At 37.3% G+C, this 12274-nt stretch overlaps 1 protein-coding gene across 6 annotated transcripts in view; it reads right to left on the minus strand.

The window, feature by feature from the left end:
* The window catches only part of UBE3A (ubiquitin protein ligase E3A), a 54305-nt gene that overhangs the window by 37795 nt on the left and 4236 nt on the right, over nt 1-12274 (minus strand). For all 6 annotated transcript variants that reach the window (XM_053934403.1, XM_053934402.1, XM_053934400.1 and 3 more), the window contains one exon: nt 6859-6926. The gene's annotated coding sequence lies outside the window, so the exon portion shown is untranslated. The remainder of the gene's footprint in view (nt 1-6858; nt 6927-12274) is intronic.

Here is a 12274-nt window from a genome sequence, read left to right on the forward strand (position 1 = left end):
TTGCCATTCTGCCACAAACTCTGCACAGAATAAAATTTGTCTTAGTTTCAGAATGATGCTCATTAGTTTTATCATTCATTGAGATAGGTAAATGCTGTCTGTTGATTTTAACATCAGTAATATTTGAGTGTTCTCAAATAACACAAGTGCAGTTGACACAAGGAAAGTAAAGAAGTAGGCTACCAAAAATCTCCACAACAAAACAGAGGTTCTCCAGTACTTATGTTCCATAGGTATAAATTGTCAAAGTTTAACTGAGTCAATGCTAGGAACACAGAATATTGATTAGAAGTCAGTTGGAAAGGTTCCTCATCTGTCAACATTACAGAACAGGGTGAAGACTTTCCATTTAATGTTTGCGGACCATCAGCTGTACAGAAAGGCAAAAACCCAAGATGCTGATGCAAAACTAAGGAGTTGTAAACACTGCTCTGCTTATGACATTCTGATTAAGACCTGAAAACGTCCACCTTCAGGCAAGCCTTAGTTTTGAGGAAACAGATGCCTATTCTAACACTGCTTCTAGTACTTTGCCCAAGTAGCTTTTAGTACTCTGGTCAGAGGACAGTGGTATCATCTCTAAAGCCTCATTGGTTGGGAAATCTGCATTCTGTCTGACTACTGGAAGTATCAGCTCGTGTTCTGGAGTGTCTGACCAATGACTCTCTACCTAGACTTGGTCCTATATCACCCAGACTATTGACAAAAAGTTATTACAGCAATCTTCCATTCAAATGGAAGCATGCTAGAACACCAGGTTGCCATCAACCTTAGTAAAACAAAGTTTTCCTGAGGCTGTTGCATATGGGAGAAGTCATGAACACGACAACAGTGAAGGAGCATATGAAGTGCTGGTTCTGGATTCAAACACCACTAGATTTTGGAATGTCAAAAGATATACTTTAAGCTGGCAGCCCCACAGTCATAATCAAGACAAGCTTGTGCCAAGGCCTGACACAGAACCAAATCTGTTAGTCTCATTTACCACACCACCGAATATAGTATCTACAGCAGTTCTGTGATGGGAGACAGTGTCTGAACTGCCACAAATCTCACTGACCTGAAGTTAACTCATCTAAGTTTTGTTGTGAAACTTGTATCTACAAACTGAATTTGTCATGGGTCAGAGCTTTGAGTCAGGTAGTTTCAGCATTTCTGATTTGTTGCACCATACCTTAAAACCAGACTTACTGTACTGTGGTCTAAAATTCTCATGCTTCTTTTCAGCAGTCTAGATGCAAAAAAACCTTAATGAATAATTTTTCTCTTTTATCTCCTTCTCATCCTACCTTCCCCACCTATCCTTGCTGCCACTCCTGTGGGACAGAATATGATTGGCAAAGATTCCCTAGCACAGATGAAGGAATTAATTTTTCTAAAACCTTACTCATTAATACATCAGCAGAGTAGTGTCTGATGGCAAAGAGACCAGCACATTGAAACACAAGGTGGGTGGTGAAGGAGACAGCCATCAAAGATTTATTCTGAATATATTTCAAAGGACATTCTGAATGCTTGATACAAACAAGGCACAAAAACCTCCAACCTGGTTAAGAGAGTTGAAAGACACTACTTGATTAGGAAAGGAGAACCATACTGATGAATACACTAAGATCCTGGAAAAAAGTATAATGAATTGGTCTAAATCAACTGCTTTTCTGTCACAGGAATTTCTCTACAAAAAATCTCCTCTGTTTGTAACTACCTTAAAGAAGACAGAAAGAGCAGCCTCAGAACAAATATTTATTCACATTACTCAAAATTTTCTGGTCCTCACTGTTATGATCAGCATGGCTTACAGTTTAGACTTTTACAGACACACTGAGCAGCAGAAGATATGAAAGGAAGTTTGTGCCTATAGAGTATGTCCAAAAAACTCAAGATGGCTGCCAGGCTCTTTGGGATTGGCAGGCTCCAGTACAAGCACATCTGTGTCTGCCTAGTGACTATCTACTAGGGGTGGAATCATGGAATCAACTAGGGCTGCCACTACACCTCTTACAGTCAGCAAGACATGAAGACATGTCTTCAAACCATCTCTCTGAAAAACTTTGTGACTTGAACTAGCCCTCATCAAAAAGGAACGGGATAAATATAGTTTATGCAGGGATTTGGAACGACATCTATTTCTCCAAGATGGCACAGGTCAGTATTTTCTTAAAAGAATGTTCCTATCAACTCAAGGACTTAAACAATGAGTGAAAGAACAAGATTTCAGAAAGCAAGTTCAGAAGCATCAACAGGGGCTAAAAGCAACTTTGTTGCATAGTTTGATCAAAGATCTCAGCACATTTCCTTAAACCTTGAAAGTCTACAAGCATGAGGCAAGAAGAGGTCCCCAACTTCAACATACAGAACCTAAAGACACACCCTGGAGATTGTAAGTACTTATTTTTCAGCAACCAAAAAAAAAAAAAAAAAAAAAAAAAAAGGCAAATAACTTCCAGGCAGGAATCATCTATTTGAACATTGTTACCTACATGGATTCCCTAAACCTGCTATTTATTATCCCTGAGTTATTTGATGGTCACCTTCTGTGACAGCAATTCAATCTGGCAGTTGACACGCAATATCTGAGGCCTAGAAGATCCCCTAGAGAATGAACACTTTCCTTATTTAAACTATAACTTCTGACTGACTTATTGAAAGAGTGGCACTTGTAAGAATTTAAGTTTCCTTTACAAAGGAATTTTAACTATGAACCCAAGTAGTCTTTGATCCAAATTTAAGATTCTCTTTTTGATCTATTATGAAAATAGGGGTGATTCACTGTACAATGAAGAGCCATGATCTACCTTACCTTTCAGTACCAGAATTTTAGTTGCTTAATTAAATATAACCATCTCTCTCAAGAACATACCACTGAAGACAGCTTTTGAAGGTCTTCTGAAGAGTCCCTCTGAATGCCACAAGAATGAATTTTATATATTTCCAGAATGACTTTGAGTACAACGAAACAATCTATTACAGTAAGAAATTGGCACCTAATAGGAAAGTTGACCTTTTATAACTTGAGATTGAGGCAAATGTCCTGGAGAATTTTCACCAAACCCCTAAATTCAACCTTAATTGTCATATGCAGGAAAAAAAAAAAGATAACGTAATAGGCATGTTTGAGCCTATATTTCTTCATAAAGTTGGAACTACAAATTATGTTTCTTGCCTGTATACTGCTTCCAATGCACAACATAAAAAGGTACATTTTTTTCATCTAATTAGTAGGTAAAATTATTACTGATTCTATAGTGAAATAAAACAGCCACTAATACAACCTGATCATATAAATCCTAATGGACCAAAAAAAAAAGCCCCAACCAAACACTGATAAGGCCTCTCTATGATTTTTTTTCCTACTGCCTGGTAAACGAAGCAATTCAACTAGTAACAGCAAATGCAAAATCATATTAGCTAGTAAACCAAAAGAATTGGGTTCCATCCTGGAAAATGCCAACCTAAAGCGACTAAAGCAGTCACAACTGACATACAAATGTACACATGCTCCCATGTATTACAAAAAGAATGACAGATATGGCTCATGAAGGGTCCCTGGAAGAGTGTCTGTTCATCTGCACAAAGTACTTCACACATCTTCCAAACTTAAAGCCAGTTCTCCAATTATTCAATATTCTTCAAAAGTGTTCCAGAAGTAGTAGAAAAGAGCCACAAAGACATCATGAAGATAGAAGAAAATGTATTGTGATTAGACAGTGAAAAGAGTTCAAAGTTATTCAAACCTATCAATATAGATACTGGAAGAAACGAAGTCTTCTCACAGCACAAAAAGAATACATAAAGATCTTTGCACTGTAAGAATGCATATAAAATCCCCATTAATAGAAACTGAAGGCCCATAAATTCAAATCAGAACAGGAACACAAGCATGCAAGATGAGAGCAATTAACACTTGAATAAATTATTTGGGATGGGAATCTGAATTTGTTACTATCTTCAAATTAAAGTTAGTGCTACTTCAGTAAAATCACAAGTTACTGAGTTTCATAAAGGTAGAATTTTGTGTATCTTAATACAAAGAGATCAAAGGTAGATTTATATAAATGCCCCATCCTATAATATCTGTACACTTATTTTGTCTTGATGTCAATACTCCCCACTGTACATGTTTTGGCTGGAATAGAGTTAATTTTCTTCATAGTAGCTGGTGTGGGGCTGTATTTTGAATTTGTGTTAAAACAGGTATGTTTTTGTTATTGCTGTTTTTATTACAGCTTTCATAGAGTCAAGGCTTTTTTTGCTCCTCACCCCACCGGGAGGAGGCTGGGGGTGCACAGGGAGTGAGGAAGGTTCACAGCTAGGACAGGTGACCCCAGCTGATCATAGAGCCATTCCATATTATAAGGCATCATGCTCAGTGTATAAAGCTGGGGGAAGAAGGAAAAAGGGGGAATGTTTGGAGTTATAGCATTTGTCTTCTCAAGTCACTGTTACATATATGGAGCCCTGCTTTTCTGGAGAGGACAGAACATGTGCCTGTCCACAAGAAATGGTGAATGAATTCCTTGTTTCACTTTGCTTCATGCACAGCTTTTGCTTTACCTATTAAATTAGCTTTATCTCAACCCACGAGTTTTCTCACTTTTACTCCTCCAATTCTCTTCCACATCCCACTGAGTGGGTAGGTGAGAGAGTAGCTGTTTGGTGTTTAGTTGCCAGCTGGGGTTAAACTATGATATCCATAAATCACAGAGTAACAGAAAAATATCTAATGTTTGCTCCCATTCCCTCCGCTCAGGCCAAAAGCTAGAGGCCTGCATGTTATTCCCATTTTCTACAGCTGCTCCTGCAACTTTGGACTCCAGATTTCACCTTCATATATGGTTTTGGTTTAATATTTCAGCGAGATCATATACATATTTTGTTCACCTTTGTAAAAGCAGGAAAGATCCAAAACTATCTTTAGCTTCTGTGTTTTACACTTAGACCACAGCTCATTTTTTTCTTCCACTACACATACACACATGATTTTTTTTTTTTTTTTTTGCAGAACCATGTGTTTCTATTTCTGTTATATTATACCTGTTACTTCAGGCTCTCTCCAAAATGATACACAGCCATGAACAAAAAGCCCTTTCTACACCAGTGGGTGAAATCCAATCACCTATTTAAATGTCTTACTAACTCTTTTATTGGCTACTCATCATGTTAAGTTATTTTGCAGTCAGGTAAGTTTTACAGCTTCACTTCAGCTTTACTACTTAAACTTTTATTCCATCTGTCCTTTTGCTTATTCTCAATTTTGATTTCTTTTGCCACCCATCTTTCTGTTCACCAAGTTCTTCAGCATGTTTGTTTAAATATAATTGATACTAAAACGAAGCAACCATGCAATTCTGTAGTAGGACATTAAGCTTTTCTGATGTTCCTTTAGTATTTATTACTCACAATTTGTGGGGGATTAGAGGGAAATTCTTCATCAATTTATGAAGCACATACCATTACAAAGACACTATGCATACATACAGTGGCAAGCAGTTAAACATCCAGAAGAAAAGCAGCCAGCAGGCATAATGGCAATAAAGAAATAATGGCTTAGGTTTGAGGAAGAGCCATCATACACAGAACTGGTACTGACACTGGAGAGCAAGAAGCAGGTGGGTGGTCCCAGTGGTGCTGTGGGTGCAAAAATGAATATACACTACCTTCCAGATGCCTGCTAGAGTAAAGGACCAATCTATACAATTCTCTCAGGAACATCTGGATTGTGACAATGTAACATTGTAGCTTTTTGAGAGACTTAAATTTTTTAATTAGTACACACTACAGCTAAAGTTTCAGCTTAGAATTAACAGTTTTATTAGAGCCTGTCTACAGCTTCCTGCAAAACAGAACTTTAAAAGACATCAAACAACTGTTCTGCAAATTTGAGATTTCTAAACTTTAAGTATATTTCTAAGTTAATTATCTTGGAAAGAAAAATCCAGACATAAACCCATGGCACAGAAAACTCGGATCAGCTTCTTCACAATTTATGTGGTTAAAAGAGAAAGTACACACATGACTTAGAAACTGTTATTGAAATAACTACATACAATCTTGTATATGCATTAAGAGACCTATTTAATATGGCAGAAAAATTAATTGTTGTTTTTCTCAATGTAGTGATGCTAAAAGTTCCAAAAATTCTCAATGTACCAAGCTGCAGAACTACAGAACTTAAAAAGACACTACGAAGTAGTGCAGTAATACCAGGTATTACTAGAGAATTACACCAGAATTAAGTTAGGAAATGGCAATTTAAAAACCTACAAGTTCAAGTTCCAACCTTGCCACAATACATGTACATACTTTTAAGCTGGCTGGACATTTAAAAGCCTAGACAAAAAAGAGATACCACGTGCCATGGGTTTATGTTAACACTGCTAATAAAGATTGTATTTCTCTATTTCCCAACATTCCTATTTGTCAACTTGACTTACAATAATGATTGCATAATTTTTCTGCAAGTTCTAAACTTATTTTTCAAGTCATAGCCTCACTATAAATATGTTCAGTAGCGAATTAAAAAAAAACCATACAGCTTTCAGAAACACACCAGTTCTTATCCAATCCATGGAGAAATAAATGGATGGTAGCAGCATGATGATGAGCTTGTTAAATCAAAAGGGAATTCACCAGTGTTATATCATCAGTATTTATTTTCCCCAAGAAAAATCAAATAAGTTATTTTCTTGAGAATTATGACTAAATAATAGATATCATAGTTTAAAAAGGGAAAAAATTATGTGTGCTTCTTCCTGAATTAATTTTCAACATTTTTTTAAATATCAGTGAAGAAAAGTATAATTATTTGCTATTACAATTATTAGCATACAAACAATGTAAGTAGAAACATAAACATACCATATCTTTCCAGAGCTGCAGAATCTTGTTCTTTCAAATTCTAAAATGGACTTCTACAGTTCTTGTACCTATAACGCAAAACATTTGAATTCAGTTCTTGCACTATGCTCCGTACTAATCTGAAGCTCAATACAACTTCAAAAAAATACATTCAAAAGTGTCTATTTAATTAGTCACAAATCTGCAACTAAAGGAAACACAGAATCAGAGAAAATGTCTAGTCAGAAGAGACCTCCAAGGATCATCATACCAAACTCCCCACTCTTCACAGGACTACCTAAAACTAAACCTATAAAACTAAATCACACCTCTAACAGAAAAGCACAACAGAAAATAATTATTATGTTATATGAGCTACAAAAGCATGAAGTTCATACACATAGTGTTCCCTATTCTTTCCCCTGTAGTGATGCAATAGAGTTTTACAATTCCATTCATCCAGTTAATTACAAATACCAATTTCCTTTCTCCTTCCCGCTCCTTATTTTGTCCTTTTTTTTTTCTTTTCTTTAAGAACTGGCATTTATAATAAGAAAAAAAAAAACCACTCAGAAGAAGTCACAGATAGAATGAAATCTTTGTTCTCTGTGCATAAAACTGCTGGAGTTCAGTATGCTTTTCTATAAATTCATTTTCTGAGAAGTCATAATTAACAAGGGACTAAAACATACTTGAAATATTTTCAACAAACATCTAAAAGCACAACCAACCTCGAGGGAAAAGGTGACAGAAACAGACATAACTACAGAAAGATAGGGGTTGTGGATTCCCCATTACTGAAGGTGTTCAAAACCAAGCTGGATAGGGCTCTCAGTAACCTGGTCTAGTGAAAGATGTCCCTGCCCATGGATGAGGCTTGTAGTTTATTTTTTTTCTTTAAGGTTCCCTACCAACCCAAACTATTCCCTGATTCTATGAAATCTACTAATTATTTTTCAAAAAAGTTAGTAATTTGGCACAGAATATCACTTTTTCAGCACTGTGAAGATTTAATATATAATTTCTTGGCTTAAAACTCTATTAAGAACAAACAAATCCAATGCAGCTGATTTAGGCTGATCTCCAATATAGATCAGGGTTCCCACATAGGAAACCTCGATCTGGTTACCTTAATAATACATTCAGTTTTATTTCAGAAGATGTCAAACCACTGAGAAATCATTTGGTGTCAGGGGCTGAATTTGTTATCAGAGAACTGTAACTGTGTGATCCTGGACCAATTTTGTCACTAAAGCTCCAAGCACTATCAATCTGAGTACATTCTTTTGTATTTAAAAAAAATTAAGTTACATAGGGGAGCCTTTTTTGTGAAAAAGGACTGCTATTTCAACAAACAATTCTACTAATTATGTAGTTTTCGGTACAGTTAGGATTACTGTGCTAATGATATGTAACTGTGTCAATAAAACTTTGCTACCATTCAGAAAAAAACAGAAGAAAAATTCATCTGAACAACATGAGACAGTAACTGATGATTTTCCTATTTGCAAGTAGCACTTCCACTCCATATCCACAGCAGAAATCCAAAATACTTTATATTCTACTAAAGAATAATTCTTCATTCACTGTGGTGTCATTAGACAAATTCAGTTAGAGGTATTCTGACAAATGCGACCAATATTTTCACACTTTGTGTTGCAGGACTTCCAGATTCAATGTATACATTTGTTCCTGTAAAGACATAGAGCAGTGTCATCTGTATAAAATTCTCTCATTCTTCTCTAAGATAAAGAAGCACAAATTTTCAGTATGCACAGAGTAGGAGGAGAGCACCAAGTACAGCTTGAAAAAGTATTGCAAATACATCTACCAGGGTTCTTATGATTATTGCCTGGCAACAGAGACAAAAAAAAATGGTTCCCAAAAGAACTGAAGCTATGGAGTAGCGTAGGACCGTACAACTGATAGAGGAAACAAGACCACAACAGAGGAGATGTAGACAGGTTATTTGCATAATAATACACAGCAACAGAAGAGCAAATCCAACAACACAAAACTGAAGTTCCTGGACTTCCAGTTCTTCTCCTTCAGTCTCTCCCCAGCAGCTACCACTAAGGCAGAACAGAGTTCAGCAGTCTACTAAGTCTAAAGTCTACATTCGCTCAAAGGCTACATGACAACACAAAAGGAAATAAGGCTCTGCAATGCTTGTCTAAAAGGTATGAAAATTATTTGATGAAGTCAGATGTATTTCAACATTCATCTTCAGTATACTTAATTAGCACTAAGCCACATCTGCCTAAAAAAATGCAAATGACAATATGACTAAAAGCTAGGCCAATATTACTGCTTCCACTCCACATTTAAAAAAAAAAAAAAAAAAATCGATTGATCATGTGACCAGAGCCAAAAAAATTGCTTGTTTACAACCACATCATACATTTTCAATAAGGGGACTTCAAGGCACACTGAATTAAATTAACACAGACAGTAAAGCACTGAATTAACCACACTGTCACATAAGGAATTACAAAATATTTAAGAAATTAATTGTAAAATACAAGAAATATTTTGCAACTCTTATGTCTGGCCCAATAAAAAATATAATGAAATCATCTCTGTCAGGTGCTTAGATTATGCTTTCCACTTGTGGTTTTGAGTTGTTGTGTTTGGCTGGTTTTATCCAATAACTGTAATACAACAGGAATAGAAGAAAAAATTCTGAGAGCACTATCCTAAAGAAATAATACCTAGTATTACAAATTTTCTGACACAATTTCAAATATTTAAGTTAAATTAAGAATAATTTTCTTCCACAACTAACATTCTTAAGAGTAAACAAAATCACACTAGCCAAGTAAAAAACAAGTATTCACAAACATCCTTCTTTCAATCAGATATTCAAGTAATAGGAATCATGCAAATGGAGTATTTTTCACAACCTTACTATGGAAAGGACTCAATCTTTGCAAGCAAATAATACCAGTGTTTCACAGAACTGATACACTCAGGAGCTCCCTTGTCCTTGAAATCTGATGGGATTTGCAGGTTGTGTGGACTCTTAACTATGTATTTATATTGGCTACAATAAGCAAATTTTGCTACACCAGCTGAAACACAATGTGTTGCTACTCAGCCAGCCTACACTAGTATACCTTGGACTTTCTAAAAATAAACCTGGGTGTGCACACATAGTAAAACACAATATTCATCACCAAGACTTTGGACATGAGATTTCACTATGAAAAAATAAGCAATCATTATCTGAATATAGCTATATAAATAAAGAAAATGAAAGATTGTATTGGAAACAGAAATTCTGAGGTAGTGACAAGACCTCTTCAGTATTATCTAGCTTTGCAGAAGTTTTTGATTCCTTTTAAGAAAATGGCAAATACCACATTGTAAAATAAAAATATTTAAAGTATTAGTTAGCTCAAATATACAACTAACCATAAAGCAAAAGCAAAACTCATCTACAACTATGATAGCCATTCTTGAAGTATTTTGACCTACGTACCATTTGAGAAGTTGAGTTCCTTTAAGAGCCACTCCACCACCCGCTAACAGCCCAAGCCTGCTGAACTGCAGCTGCTCCAGCCTGGGTCCCACGGAGCATACCAGAGCAGGAGTACACAAGTAGTGCCAGAGCCTGGCTGCCTGGACAAGCCTGGCATCTCTCAGTGCCTTGCAAGCTTGGCAACACAAGATAGGATCACTCTTGTGCCTCCCTGGCACAAAGCTCCTAAGGGCAAGGGAGAGGGTGTCTGTCATCCAGATCTCCTCATTTTATCGATTTCTTAGGTGTAATGATTATCAAGGAAGTATTAAAAAGTCCTAAAAGCAGTCTGCCAAAGGAAGCAAAGAGCACGGTCTTCTCTATGGAGAGATGAGCTAGCTTCACACCTAGAACTCCAGCTCGGTCAGAAGTCCTGTCACAGTCCTCAAACAACACCAGAATGAAATGCAAACTATGTGGACTAATCATTGCCAGACCATTATGCAACAAACCCAAACAGAGGTTCTGAAATTTTCTGCTTGTGATCCTACCGATCGACAGGCCACCAAGATCAAATTTCCTTTGGGTTTCGAACCACTCTTTAGTTTTTGATAATTGAATTTTGTCTTTAGTTGTTTAGGTCACAGCTTTGACATTCTGTCACACAAGGAAGGAACATGAAGGCACATGGAGGACAGGGAGATTTGAGACAGCCAGCATGGCTCCACCAAGGGCAAGTCTTGTGGACCAACCTAATGGCCTCCTATAACAGAGTGACTGCATCAATGGACAAGGGAACAGCTACTGATGTAATCTATTTGGACTTCTGAGGCCTTTGACATGGTCCCCCACAACACCCTTTATCCTAAATTGGAGAGATAATGGATGGACTCTTTGGTGGATGGACTCATTGGTCGGATGGTTGCATACAGAGGGTAATGGTCTTAATGACTTAATGTTCAGATGGACATCAATGACAAGAAGTGTCCCTCAGGGGTCCATACTGAGACCAGTTCATCAATGACAGACAGTGGGACCTAATGTACCCTCAGAAAACCTGCAAACAATACTAAGCTATGTGGTGTGACTGATATGCCTGAGGAATGGAATGCCATCCAGACCTGGAGAAGACTGAAAAGTGGGCTCATGAGAACCTCACCCAATGAGTCCAAGTGCAAGGTTCTGAACCTGGGCTGACAACACTTGGTATCAATACAGGTCAGGGGATGAGGGAATTGGCAACAGAAGTAATTACTGAAGAACTTGGAGATCCTGGCTGTTGGAAGGCCAGGCCTGTCCCAGCAATGCGTGCTTTCAGTCCAGAATATATTCTTGGCTGCATCTAGAGCAGCATGGCCAGCAGGCCAAGGGAGATCAGTCTGTCCTTTTACTCTTCTGAGACCCCACCTGCAGTGCTGCATCCAGCTCTGGATTCCTCAAGCACATGACAGGCACAGACCTGTTGGAGAAAGTCCAGAGCAGGGTCACAAAAATTATCAGAGGGCTGGAGCAACTCTCCTATGAAGAAAGTCTGGAGAAGAGAAGGAGAGAGACCTGTTTGCTTTTGTTTAATACTGAAGAGGAGCTTACAAGACAGAGGAGGACAAACTTTTTACAAGGGCCTGCTTGGGTGGTAAAATAGTGGAACAGATTGCCCAGGGATAGGAGATGCCCCATCCCTGGAAATATACACAGTTAAGCTGGATGGGGCTCTGAGCAACCTGATCTATTTGAAAATGTCCCTGCTTATTGCAGAGGAATTTGGACTAGATGACATTTAAAGGTCCCTTCCAACCCAAACTATTCCAAGTCTGTGGAAAAAAAAGTAATGCACTCCATATCAAGCAGTCAGGTAGTACATCAGTTAAAGTTGTCCTATATCCACCAACACTGTAATCCACCTCTTGAGTGACAGTCCCACTTCCGTCATACTACATAAGATAAATATGATTCTCAGAAGCAAGTTATGTTAGTATA

This window comes from Vidua chalybeata, chromosome 2, assembly GCF_026979565.1.
Source record: "Vidua chalybeata isolate OUT-0048 chromosome 2, bVidCha1 merged haplotype, whole genome shotgun sequence".
In the NCBI taxonomy this organism is placed as follows: Eukaryota; Metazoa; Chordata; class Aves; order Passeriformes; family Viduidae; genus Vidua; species Vidua chalybeata.